Raw genomic sequence first — 14810 nt, forward strand, 5'->3', positions numbered from 1 at the left:
TTTCTGGCATACATCACGAGATGGCTTTGTGGACAAGAACTACCTTTGTACTTCTCAAAGTCTGGGACCTTGAATTTAGCTGGTATTTGTACACTGGGAACCAAGCATAGCTCCTGGGCATTCTTTCCAAACAAATCTTTTCCCCGAATAGCTTTGACTTCCAGTTGAATCTTGTTGAATTGTTCTTGGAGATCTCCCACAAGATTACGCTGATTTGTGCTATCACCTTGATCATTATAAATCTCATTTCCATCATAAGGAACAGTGTGAACCGTAGGGGTCGGAACCGTCATAGTGTGTTGAGAAAGTGCCATAGTGACTTGAGAAAAAGTTACCCCCTGATTTGGAGTGAACTGTGAACTTTGTGCAGCAGGCGCTTCAGTTGTGGATGTTTGAACCCCAGAAACATTATGGCGGAAACCTGTACCGAAGCTGAAAGGCGTGCCCCAACCTTCTGGCATGCTGAAAGATGGAATGCTGAATGCAACTGTAGAACCTGGAGTAATGACCTCAGATGTCACTGTTGCTTGACTGTTGGGTGGCGGCGGCTGATTCTGTGCGGCCATTAAGGAGTCAACCAGAGTAGTGAGACTTTCCAACATTTCCTGAAGGGTGGTCACTGTACCACGGAGCTCAATATTCTCTTGTTCAGAGTGTTCCATTACTCTTCTTCTGCTTGAACGAGTATTGTATCTATGATCTGATTGCGAGCGCGGTCGAGAAACTTTGAGACGCGACAGCTTGACGATCTATTGGAGGGAGATCCAAAAGATAAGACTCTATATAACAGACTCGATATGCAGAATGATGTATGCAAAAAGAAGTTTATGATTTTTCCAAACATTTTTTAAAGATTATTTCCTTGCAAACATTTGTACACAAACTATTCTTTTATTAAATAAATGGGAAATGTTACAACATTGGAGCGTAGCTCCTTACAGAAGCAAATGATAAATAAAAAGCTAAACAAATCCTAAATATCTTCATCAGACGAAGAACCAAATGCATTGTGCAGCTTGAGCTTCATGATTTCTTTCCCATAGTAAGCTTTCAACTCGGCCTTTTCGGTCCTCAGCTTGTCAATAACATTCTTCCAATCATCAGGAGTCGGAGCGTTGCTTGTTGAGCCTTCAAGATTCTTCTTGCTTTCTTTGATGTACCTCTTAATGCAGCGTCTTTCTGACGGATCTTCTCATCTTTACTCATGAGCCATCCTTCTTGACAGTAGAGAGTTTCTTCGTGATCTTTCACTCTTTTCTTCAACCTTCTGTTTTCCACATCGGTCTTACGAAACTTTTCTTCCCAAGCATCTTTCTCTATCCTCATCTTGGCTAAAGTGTCTTGGTATTCCTCCATAGTGGGAATGTTGGGTCGTTGAGACACCACAGGGAACATGGGTTTTTCATGAACATAAGGCATTTGAAACTCCTTTGCTCTTTTCTTTACCCAGCAGGTGTAGGTGTCCACGGCAATGCAATTTCTCGCCTCACCTTTTTCTTTCCATCGGACATCGTACCAAGCTCTCACCATTCTTGTTTTCAACCTTTGAGGATCATCCCCTTCTTTGTAAAAGTAGCATTCCACTGCGAGACCAAAGGGTTTAGCTGAATTTGCATACCCGAGTTGTCGTCGGGCCTAGATCGGATTGTAGTTAATTCCTCCTTGTGTACCAATGAGGGGTACGTTGGCGAACTCTCCACAACTTTCAATGGTTTCTGTACCACAGTGAGCCAAGGTATACCAACGGATATCATTATTAGTAAGAGACATAAGTCTTCGAGGCCAACGCAAACCTTCTCGGCTTTCCGTGAAAATAGGAGACTCAGGTAAGTGTGAAACAATCCATTTGAACAACAATGGTGCACAACAAACAATGATTCCACCGCCTTGGCGATTCCTATGATGGACAGAGAAATACATGTCACCAAGCAAAGTCGGAACAGGATTTCCATTCAAAAAGATTTTTATGGCGTTGATATCGACGAAGTTGTCGACGTTGGGAAACAGAACCAACCCATAGATGAGCAAGGCTAGTATAACTTCAAAAGCTATCATGCTACCAGTTTCGATGAAATCAAAGGCTTTCTTTACCAGGAAGTGTGAAGTTAAACCCGGGAGGTTTCCTTTGGTAGTCCAATTACTCTCTACTTCAGATTTCTTCAAGTGGATACTTGCTGCAATGACGTGTGACTTAGGAATGGCTTCCAAACCATTGAAGGGTATTTTGTCAGACACAGGAATACCCAAAAGATTGGCATATTCTTCCAAGGTCGGTACCAACTGGTAGTCTGGAAAGGTAAAACAACGGTAGACGGGATCATAGAACTAAACCAGAGTCTTGAGAAGTCCTTCATCAACATGAGTGTTCAGGATAGGCAAAAGCTTTCCATAACTTTTCCTAAAATCGGGAGGATCTTGTACAAAAGATGATAACTCTATCAGTTTTCCCACATCAGGCGCTTTGAAACCATATTTCTTGGTATACCTTTTTACCCCTTCCATAACTTAATCCTATAATGTTTGCAAAGAAAATTCTCTAATTTTTTTTTGAAAAATCATGTTTTTATGGAAAAAGATGGGTTTTTTAATGAATGTATGAATGCATGGATGCATGGATGCCACATATTCAAACATGGTAAAGCGAACATGGTAATACGAACATGGTAACGCAAACATGATACACAAACATGGTAACAAACATGGTACACATAGGTTCAAAGGTCCAGCGTCACGAGCATGAGGTCAGAGAACCAAAAATGGGATAGTTCTAGTTAATCACCTGCACAACATGTTCTACTGATACGTCAGAGTCTACATTTTTCTTTCGGATATTACCGGCTTGCCAATTAAACTTGTGAGCCAGCAATATTCTCAAGAAAAACTCGTCTGAGTGTGGTTCTCCGCATGACAACTACCCAAGTCTTCACCTGGATCGTTTCTGCACCACGTCCTAATAAGGCCAGGATGGGTTGGGGTTCTACGGCCAACTCAGCTTCTACAGTTCAATGCAGCAATAATGTTTTCGCTACGAAACATGCTAAACATATATTACCAACAAGGAACCTCCACTGAGCGGAAGGATTCTCACGTACGCCTGTACATGACTATACCCTCCACCTAATTCTTATGTGTACTTAATCCGGGTTAGGATTTGTCCATAATGTATCACTTGTAACAGAACCACACAAGTAACAGAACCAAAGAATCACACATGTAACAAGAATTAAAAACAATAATTAGAAATAACCCTTCCTTTGGAAACAATAAAAAGATGTTCCCCAGTGGAGTCGCCATTTTTCTGTCGCGGGCGAAAAATCGTTTATCCTTTTTTTTTTCGGGATGAGACACCTGATGCCTTCTTTGGCCTCGAGTGCTCCTAAAAAATGATTTTTCTTTTGTTCCGACCAAACTTTTTATTATTTCCAAAGGAGGAAAAGGAAAAAAGCTGCAATAACCTAAAAAGTGGGGGAGAGATCTTGGGTAAGAGGGTTGGTTATACGAAGGGAAGGTATTAGCACCCAACGTATCTATAGTACTCTATAGGATTCTTTATTGTTTTTCATTCTATGTTATGGTGGAGGTTCTGTTGTGAAATAGGTGGGACCTAAGGTGTTTGTTTGATTATGCTCGCAAAGATCATCGCGATCCTCTGCATACATATCGCTTAGAGGGACTCAGAGCATCTGTAGCTCGGGGTCTACGGGTGCTAAATTTTGAATGGTTTGAGAGAGAAGTTTTGCTCGCCAAGGAATAAGACCTTGTGCCTACGTATTCTCAAAGGGATGTTGAGAAAGTCAGAGCAATCGTAGTTCCCACTTATGCTAGTGGAAGCAAAGGATAAGAGACAAATGTCATCTAAATGTTCGATGTATCTAATCTATATCATCACATACATCTGTTTGTTTTTTGTTTGAAAATCTTTTCATTATAAGCCCTGGGCCATGCCACTTATGGTGCTTAGAATGATAAAGATGTTTTTTAGCCAGCCTTGTGGCAAAAACTTTCGATGAAGTCAGCCTTGTGACAAAAATTTTTGATTAATCAGCCAGCCTTGTGGCAAAAGTTTCAATGAAGTCAGCCTTGTGACAAAAACTTTGATTAATCAGCCAGTATGGTGGCAAAAAGTTTGATTGATTAGCCAGCCTTGTGGCAAAAAAGGTTTGATTGATTGATTGATTGATTGTTTGTGATGATATAGAAGAGATACTCCTATCATAGAGATGATAAATGTCTAATATCCTAGGGTATTTATTTTGGATATTGGGGATGCTTATAAGAAGCCCGTGGGTCCTTGTACGAAGCCCAAGAGGAGGCTAATCGAGGGTCCTTGCATTGTAAGCCCAAGAGGAGGCTATGGGAGGGACAATCCAGGGTCCTTGCATTGTAATCCCAAAAGGAGGCTATGGGAGGGTCACTCGTTTGTACAAAGCCCAAGGGGAGGCATGGTATAGTTGGTTTGAGCTCTTAGAGCGATTTCACCGGGAAACCATACTCTATGTCCTAACCTAAACTAGGGAGATTCTTTGCACGAAGCCCAATAGGAGGCTATGGGGAACCTAGTGTTGTACTAAGTTGAACAAGCACACATATCACACATATGAACAAACATGAACAAGTATGAACAAACATGAACAGGTATGAACAATTATATATATGACAAAGTGTGTGTATATAATGGAGTTTATGAAGGAAATATACCTGTAAGCATGATCCATTTGTATACACGGGGCTCGGGACTTATACTCGGGGAGAGGCCCATTGAGTTTATTCAAAGCTATGTAAACAGGTATTTACAAAGGGGCTTGGGACTTATACCTACATGGAGGCCCATGGTATTTTTGGGAAGATTTAAAGAAAACCTTCATTTTTTGGTTTGTCGTTCAAAGTTAAAGAAACAAACTGATCGAGATATGTACAAAAAAGGTGTGTGTACAATGAAATACCTAATTTCATGTACAGGAATGGGACTTATACCTATGTGGAGGCCCATGTTTTATTTACATAAAACATGGTTGATTGTTTTTTTGAAGTTTTATTGTTTTGAAAATGATTTGAAAACTGTTTGAAAAGGTTTTGTTTTGAAGAAGTTTATTGTTTTAAAGAAAAACTGTACAAAGAAAAAAGGAAAGGGACTTATACTCTCTAATATTCGAGAGGCCCCGTTCGTTTTGAAAATCAAATGATCAATTCAAAAAGATTTAATCAAATAGTTTCTTTTGAAAAGAAAAATCAGAAAAAGAAATGGTTTATCGTTTTAAAAAGAATCGCGATCGCTTGTTTTAAAACAATTTGAATTTGAAAGAAATCAACTTAATTAAGTTAAAACAAGTTTTAATGCTCAACTAAGTTCTAAGTGATTAGGGTTTGATCACAAAAAATATTTACAAATGATTAGGTTAAAAATCAAATGAAAAATAATATTTAAAGTATTTGAAAACATTTAAAAACATGTCATTTTAAACTTAATTAAAAAATGTATTAAATAAATATTTTTTGATGATTTTTTTTGGTATTCATAAAATATGTATATTAAATGAGAAGTGTACAAAAAATGAAGTAAAAATGATGAATTTTGATTGGTTAATTAATTGGGTGAAGTTTGTTAAAAAATGAAAGAAAAATAGTTGCAAAAAAAATGGTTTTGGTCCCTAAGGGTGTTGAACCCACGACCTCATGCTCACCACTCAAAAACATAACCAACTGAGCTGCGCGTGCAGCTTGTTATTCATACGCTTCCAAGGTAATATATTTTAAAACAAACATTTGAAAACTTTGAACGAAAATCTGGCGCCAAGAACACACCCTAACTGAAATTCAAAATTCTTCAAAATTGTGTTGTTTTGATCATCAAAGGGTCTATCTCACTCGGTTTTTCACGAGGAACATGATGGTGTCCTTTAATTTCATTTATTTTTGCTCTAAGATGATTAATTTTCTGATGAACACGAAGAACCCTAATATGACAAATCATTGTGAAATCGTGTATGATCATGATATGATGCAATTGATTGAGGGTTATTATTCAGTGATGGTGCAGAAACAAGATGGTAACTCAGTTTTTCATTTATGATGCATGTATGATAGAGTTTGAAGTTCATGAGCACTTACCTTAAAAACGGCAAAAGTGAGGATCGAATTCTGCAAATGAGGAAATCCAGATGTTGTTTCTTGATCTGAACACCTTCAGTGGACCTTATGGAACATGTTTGAATGCTTGGAGTGGATTGAAAACCTCTTGATCAGTTTGTGGTACCCGATCTGCAGTAGGACTCAAGTGAGGATTAAACTTGGTGATTTTGGAGTTACAGGTCAGGGATAATGATTGGAATAGTTCATATATGGTACATGGATGGTGTTTGGATGATAAACTTGGTCAGAAATGAGCTTGGGTGAGATTTGGCATGATAAGGCTCAATATGTGTTCATATGGAAGTGAGGTAGTGATTTTGAGATTTGAGGTGTTTTGGGGTGTATGAGTGATTCAAACACATCCCATATGATGTTTATGGTTTGCTAGAATCATCACTTTGGCCATAGCTTCAAGGGTTTGGAGGTTGAGAATTTTACCTCTTTGAAACTTAAGAGACTTGCAATTCAAGAAAGAAAGAGAAAACCTATAATTTGTGAGGTTTTGGTGTGATTTTGGAAGTGATTTGGACCTCTATTTATAGGCCAAGAGTTCTGAATGCAGAGCTTAGCAAGTTGATCAAAGAATGGTGAGTTGGCTTAAGAGATAAAAAGGAATCTTTTACATTTAATGCAAAATGGTTAAAGTAACTTAACCATGGTCATTCTTCCAAGCTTCTTATCCTCTTCCATTCTGATCTCAAACCAGAAAAATATCTTCCAATTATTGCATTGGTGTGTCATCACTTGAATTATAGGCCATATAGTATTGAACTTAGTGAAAATGGCTTGTAATTTCATGCATAATGACCTCTAATGTCAAAATTCAAAACCATGGCTACACTCCATGTTTTTTCATGCTCTTGGACGTTTTGGAAAGCTCATATTACACACTTCAAAACCCTAGTTGAAAGTTTCTTCAAGACCTTTAAGGAAGTGGATGAAAAAGATCCATGAACTTTGAAGAAAGTGATGTTTTAAGTGAAATTTTCAAAAGATACCAACTTTGAAGCTCCATATCTCTTAAATGGTTGATCTTTTGGAAAAAAATTATATGTGACAAAGTTGTTCATTGGATCAAAATCTACAACTTTCATGTTGGAAGTTTTTTTCAGTTTGTAGGTGAAATTTTGAGAAATTCCCTTCCAAAGTTTGGAAAAAACCATTGAAAAACACTTAGAAAATTTTCTAAGTATGAAAGTCAAACTTTTGACTTTTTGATTCTTGATTGATTTTCTTGATTTTTCTTGATCAAATGACTTCATATATCATATATTGATGATTCAAAACTTCAAAAGTCATGGTTGACCAAAATTCCCCAAAAGTCAATGGTGATCTTGTATAGTTGACTTTTTCAGACGAATCGCGTTTCTGGAGATTTCAAATGAACCAAGCTATCCTCACCAAATGAATGGTATGAATGGATCACATTGAGGCATTAGAGGATATTGAGCCATGATTTGAGTTGTGGCACCATGTCCTGATTAAAAAGGCAGTTGTTCAGTGAATTAGGTCAAAAACCCTAATTGTCGACCTGGTGAAATTGATGACCGTAGGTCTTGAATTGAGATACAATTTCCATTGTATATTGTCATAGGGATTATTTGAGGATGATTGAAACCTTTGATTGGCTTCCTGGGGATTTTTAGGGTTTCCCAAATGTGATCCCTGATTTCAGTCCCTGATAGTTCAAAAACCCTAATCTGATGATTTGAGATTTCACTGTTGATCAATCTTTGTGTAGGAGATGTTCTGAGCCAATGGATTAAGCCAAAATGATGCACTTGGGGTCTTGAGGTCATGTCCCAAGTCATTAGGTAAAATCCTGAGCAAAAGTCAGGGGTGTGCTATCTTTAGTCAAAACCCTAATTTGGTTGATTCAGTGCCTTTGAGCTTGTTGAAGTGAATCTTTGAGGACCAGATGTTGATTGTTGATGAGGCTAGTCCTTTTGAGATGAAGGGAGAACAAAACCCTAATTGATTGTTGCTTGTACTGATGAGTGATTTCTTGATTAAACCCTGCTGAGCACAAGTAGCAAACACAAGCTATGCCATTTGTTAGAGATGCAAATGATGCATATGCAATGATATGAGGTGGTATCTTAGGTCAAAAATTGGGGTATGACAGCTGTGAAAAAAGGATTTGGAGCCAAAAATGAGATCCAATGGTCTTGATGCAATCACATGAGGGTTCATGATTAGATGATGTAGGAAATCAAGTGTAAGAACCAAGTCATGCTTCCCATGCTTGCAAATGATGTCAACACTTTCAAAAGCTGAATTTTGCCTTGATTCTTCAAAATTTCGCATTGGTGCAATTGATTGCTGTTTTGGTGCAATCGATTGCACTTCCTGAATTTAGTGAAAAAAGAGTTGGTGCAATCGATTGTTGTTTTGGTGCAATCGATTGCACAGAAAGCAGAATGCAAATCTGGTAAAAATCAAGTTGGTGCAATCGATTGCTCCATTATGCAAATCGATTGCTTTCTGAAGAATGCTGAAAAATGCCTTTTTGATGGATATTTTGACTTGGTACCTACAAAACACAAACACACAAAAGCACAAGGCAATATTTTTGGTATTTTGGTTAGTAAAAAAATATATACAAGACTAAAACATGGGTGCTCGATGATTCCTTTGCAGTTGAATTGAGCACAACATCACAAGCAGAGCTCTAAGATGAAACTCTTGATTGATGATTGGTATACAAATGATGTGTAATCTTAGGGTCAAAAATTGGGGTATGACACTATTCCCTATGTTTTGTTGGATATTCGGATGTATTTGTTTGAGATCTCGGATATGTTGTTTGAGGCTATGTGGCCAAGATTGTGGATTTAAATATTAATTCGAATTTGGTAGATGAATATAGTATGGGATATATTCATTGAAATTTTAATAGCAATTCAATTGTTTTTCCGCAAGCGTTTATGCATAATGTATGAAATTATGAGATTTACATTGTGTTACAAATATGATCTTTGCATATTAAGAATGTTGGATGTTTTGTTTTAGGTTTTCATTGTGATTGAAAATAACATGTGACTCCCTTTTCCTTATGCATGATTACTCTGTGTGATTGAATGATATATTTGGGGTTAGAAAAGGGGTGTTACATTAGTGGTATCAGAGCATGGTCGACCAGTTGGTCAGAGTCGTTAATGTCTTTAATTCCGTTGTATTAGATTTGGGTATCTGACACGATCGATACTGTTTTGTTTATTTTGGGTTGTTGGTTGTCGTAGGACGATGGTATCTGGAAGGAATGATGATGCCATTGCTGATGCATTGAGGATGTTGGCTGGATCTCTTGGCCAAATGCCTCAAGCTAATGCTGGAAATCGAAATGGTGATGATGATGAGTACCGTGCTTTAGGGAAGTTCCAGAGGAACAATCCTCCTATCTTTGAGGGTGAGCATGAACCGGATAAAGCTCAAGCTTGGTTGAAGGCGATTGAGAAGATTTTTCGAGTCATGAATTGTACCGATGCTCAGAAAGTGCAGTTTGGTACTCACATGCTGGAAAAGGAAGCTGAGGATTGGTGGGGCAATATGGCTCAAAGATTTGATGAGGAAGGCATTCAAGTTACTTGGGATCGTTTCCGCGATGCATTTTTGGAAAACTATTTTCTGGAAGATTGCCGTGGAAAGAAAGAAGTGGAATTCCTTGGGTTGAAGCAAGGAAATGGTACCGTGGCGGAGTATTCTGCTAGATTTCAAGAGCTTATCAAGTATTGTCCTCACTACAATACTATGAATGCGGAGAGGTCAAAGTGTTTGAAGTTTGTCAATGGTTTGAGACCGGATATCAAGAAGGCGATTGGTTACCAACAGATTACCCGTTTTGCTGAGTTGATCAATAAGAGTCGGATTTATGATGAGGATAGTAGGGATAGTGCTTCTCACTACAAGGCGATGAATGATAAGAAAGGTCAATTCCGTGGAAAACCATACGACAATAAGAAGAAAGATGGCTTTGGCGGAAAGCCAAGTGGGGGAGGATCTAGTGCTCCGATTAAGTGTTTTAAATGTGGAGTTGAGGGACATCGTGCTGTTAATTATTCCAAAGTCGAGGTAACATGTTTCAAGTGTGGCAAGAGTGGTCACAAAGCAAACGAGTGTAGAGGTGGTTCGAAGGTGACTTGCTACAATTGTGGAGAGCAAGGTCACATTAGCACCAACTGTGATAAGCCAAAGAAGGAACAAGCGAAAGGGAAAGTGTTTGCATTGTCTGGTGCGGAGGCTTCTACCGATGATAGGCTAATCCAAGGTACGTGCATCATTAATGGTACACCTTTGATTGCTATTATTGATACCGGTGCGACACATTCTTTCATTTCTTTGGATTGTGCTAAGAGATTGAATCTTGTGTTATCTAATATGCGTAAAAGTATGGTTATTGATACACCTGCTATGGGTTCTGTTTCTACTTCTTTTGTGTGTTTGAATTGTCCTTTGAGTATTTTTGGTAGAGATTTTGGGATTGATTTGGTCTGTCTTCCGTTAGAGCAACTTGATGTGATTTTGGGTATGAATTGGTTAGAATTTAATCGTGTGTATATCAACTGTTTTGATAAGACTATCATTTTTCCTGAGATTGGTGTTAAGGAAGATTTGTTTTTATCTGCGAAGCAAGTTGGTGAATCTGTTCAAGATGGGGCTGAATTTTTTATGTTATTGGCAACCTTAGATGTGCATGAGAGGAGAACCATTGATGAATTGCCAATAGTTTGTGATTTTGCGGAGGTATTCCCTGAGGATGTAAGTGATTTACCGCCGGAACGTGAAGTTGAGTTTTCGATTGATTTAGTTCCTGGAACTAGTCCTGTATTGATGGCTCCATATAGGATGTCTGCTTCTGAGTTGAAAGAGTTGAAGAGTCAACTTGATGATTTGTTGGAGAAGAAGTTTATTCGTCCTAGTGTATCGCCATGGGGTGCACCTGTTTTGTTGGTTAAGAAGAAGGAAGGTTCTATGAGGCTTTGTGTTGATTATAGGCAATTGAACAAAGTGACAATTAAGAACAAGTATCCACTTCCAAGGATTGATGATTTGATGGATCAGTTGGTTGGAGCTTGTGTGTTTAGCAAGATTGATTTGAGGTCTGGGTATCATCAGATTCGTGTGAAGGCGGAGGATATTCAGAAGACTGCTTTTAGGACGAGGTATGGTCATTATGAGTATTTTGTTATGCCGTTTGGTGTGACCAATGCACCTGGTGTATTCATGGAGTATATGAATAGGATTTTTCATGATTATCTGGATAAGTTTGTGGTTGTGTTCATTGACGATATTTTGATCTACTCCAAGAATGAAGATGATCATGCTGAGCATTTGAGGATTGTGTTATCGGTGTTGAAGGAGAAAAGGTTGTTTGCTAAGCTTTCGAAGTGTGAATTTTGGTTAAAGGAAGTGAGTTTTCTTGGCCATGTGATCTCTAGTGGAGGTATTTCTGTTGACCCGTCGAAGATTGAAGTTATATCTCAATGGGAAGCTCCTAAGTGTGTTTCTGAGATTAGAAGTTTTCTTGGTTTGGCTGGTTATTATAGGAAGTTCATTGAAGGATTTTCTAAGTTATCTTTGCCGTTGACGTTGTTGACTAGGAAAGGACAAGCTTTCATTTGGACTTCGCAATGTGAATCGAATTTTCAAGAGCTTAAGAGAAGGTTGACTTCTGCTCCTATTTTGATTTTGCCAGATCCGTTTGAATCGTTTGTGGTGTAGTGTGATGCTTCATTGTTGGGTTTGGGAGGCGTTTTGATGCAAAAAGGGCAAGTGGTAGCTTATGCTTCAAGGCAACTTAAAGTTCATGAGAGGAATTATCCAACACATGATTTAGAGTTGGCCGCCGTTGTTTGTGTTGAAACTTTGGAGGCATTATTTGTTTGGGTCAAGGTTTGACGTTTTCAGTGATCACAAGAGTTTAAAGTATTTGTTTGATCAGAAAGAGTTGAATATGAGGCAACGAAGATGGTTGGAATTCTTGAAGGATTATGATTTTAGTTTGAACTACCATCCTGGAAAAGCGAATGTTGTAGCCGATGCATTGAGTAGGAAATCATTGCATATGTCTATGTTGATGATTCGAGAATTGGAATTGTTGGAACAATTTAGAGATTTGAGTTTGGTTTGTGAAGCGACGTCTTCGTGTGTTAAGCTTGGTATGTTGAAGCTTACTAGTGGTATTTTGGATGAGATTAGAGAAGGCCAGAAATCGGATTTAAGATTGGTTGACATTATTACATTGATTAACCAAGGTAAAGGTGGTGATTTTCGGATTGACGAGAATGGCATTGTGAGATGTCGTGATCCAGTTTGTATTCCGGATGTTATGGATTTGAGAAAGAGAATTCTTGAGGAAGGGCATAGAAGTGGTTTGAGTATTCATCCCGGTGCTACTAAAATGTATCAAGACTTGAGGAAAATGTTTTGGTGGCAAGGTATGAAGAAGGATATAGCGGAGTTTGTTTATTCGTGTTTGACTTGTCAAAAGTCAAAGATTGAACATCAAAAGCCGTCTGGTTTGATGCAACCGTTATCTATTCCCGAGTGGAAGTGGGATAGTATCTCTATGGATTTTGTTTCGGGTTTGCCAAGGACATCGAGTAATTGCGAGGCAATTTGGGTCGTTGTGGATAGATTGACGAAATGTGCTCATTTTATTCCGATGAGGATGGACTATTCGATGGAAAGACTTGCTAAGTTATACATTGAGAAGATTGTGTGTTTACATGGTATTCCGTCAAGTATCGTTTCGGATAGAGATCCAAGGTTCACTTCTAGATTTTGGGAGGGTTCGCAAAGTGCTTTGGGTACGAAGTTGCGTTTGAGTTCGGCGTATCATCCGCAAACTGATGGTCAATCGGAGAGAACTATTCAGTCGCTTGAAGATCTTTTAAGGTCTTGTGTTTTGGAACAAGGAGGAAATTGGGATAGTTTCTTACCTTTGGTTGAGTTTACGTATAACAATAGTTTCCATTCGAGTATTGGAATGGCACCTTTTGAGGCTCTTTATGGTAGAAGGTGTAGAACTCCTTTGTGTTGGTATGAATCGGGAGAGAGTGTTGTGGTTGGACCCGAGTTAATTCAAGAGACTACGGATAAGATTAAGATGATTCAAGAGAAGATAAAGGCTTCTCAAAGTCGTCAGAAGAGTTACCATGATAAGAGGAGGAAGGCTCTTGAGTTTGAGAAGGATGATCATGTGTTTCTTCGAGTTACGCCAATAACGGGTGTTGGTAGAGCATTGAAGTCGCGTAAGTTGACGCCGCGTTTCATTGGTCCTTATCAAATTTCGGAGAGAGTAGGTGAAATGGCATATTGGATTGCATTGCCACCGTCTCTTTTTAATCTTCACGATGTGTTCCATGTGTCTCAATTGAGGAGGTATATTGCGGATCCATCGCATGTTGTTCAATTAGATGATGTTCAAGTGAGAGATAATTTAACGGTTGATACATCACCTATGCGAATTGAAGATCGAGAGGTGAAGAAGCTTCGTGGTAAGGAGATTTCCTTGGTGAAAGTGATATGGGGTGGAGTGGCCGATGGTAATATCACTTGGGAACTCGAGGATAAGATGAAGGAATCGTATCCGGAGTTATTTGTTTGAGGTAATTTTCGAGGCCGAAAATCTTTTAAGTGGAGGAGAGTTGTAACATCCTATTTTTATTAGATTTTATTTAATTATGATTATTTGATATTTGATAATTGTTTGTGTGTTTATTTAATTATTGTTTGAGCAATAATTATTTGATTGTGTGGTAATATATTACTTAGCTAATTAATAAATGTTAGGATTATATTAGAATTAACTATTGGGCTTAATGGGAATTAGAAATGAGAATAGTGGATGGGTTAAGCCTAATGAGATAATGAGAGTTAGAAGATAATTTTATGAGTTAACCTAAATTAGATAGAAAGATAGAAAGAAAAGTAGAGAAGAGAAAAGAGGCAAAAGAGTAGAAGAGAGAAGAGAAGAGGATTGTAGATTTCTTGAAGTTAGAAGGAGAAATTCAAGAGGTAAGGGTTTGAATACAAGTTTTTATAGACTATATGATTGGGTAATGTGTGTTGTTGTGATTATCTCTTCATCTTTGCAATTTCATGGAAACATAGAAAAGTTAGGGTTTATGAACAAATGCATGAATTCATGATTTGAAATGTGTTTTAATTGATGTTCGATGATGTTATGATGTTAGAAGATCTATAATATGTGTTATATTTGTGTTTATAACATGTATTCTATTGTTGTTCGTGATGATTGGTGTTTTCCAAGTTGATTGGGTTGAGTTTAGGGGTTTTGGGATGGGTTTCGTATGCTATTTTCTGAGATTTGGGATTTTCTGAAATCGCCAGTTCGCGCCGCGAACTATTGTTCGAGCCGCGAACTGCTTGGCAGAAACTCATGAAAAATTGGATTCGCTCAGTTCGCGCCGCGAACCTTGTTGGCGCTGCGAACTGCTTGGCAGAAACTTGGGGATTATTTGATTCACTCAGTTCGCGCCGCGAACTTTGTTCGAGCCGCGAACCCTGTTTTACAGAACTTTTTCCAAACTTTGAAAGGCCATAACTTTTGATCCGTAACTCCTTTTTAGGTGCCGTTTGAAGCATATTGAAGCTTAATTAATTGTCTATATGATAGAATAGAATGGATTGGCACTTGTTTGATTAATTATGATGAT

The sequence above is a fragment of the Vicia villosa genome, linkage group LG4 (genome assembly GCF_029867415.1).
Source record: "Vicia villosa cultivar HV-30 ecotype Madison, WI linkage group LG4, Vvil1.0, whole genome shotgun sequence".
In the NCBI taxonomy this organism is placed as follows: Eukaryota; Viridiplantae; Streptophyta; class Magnoliopsida; order Fabales; family Fabaceae; genus Vicia; species Vicia villosa.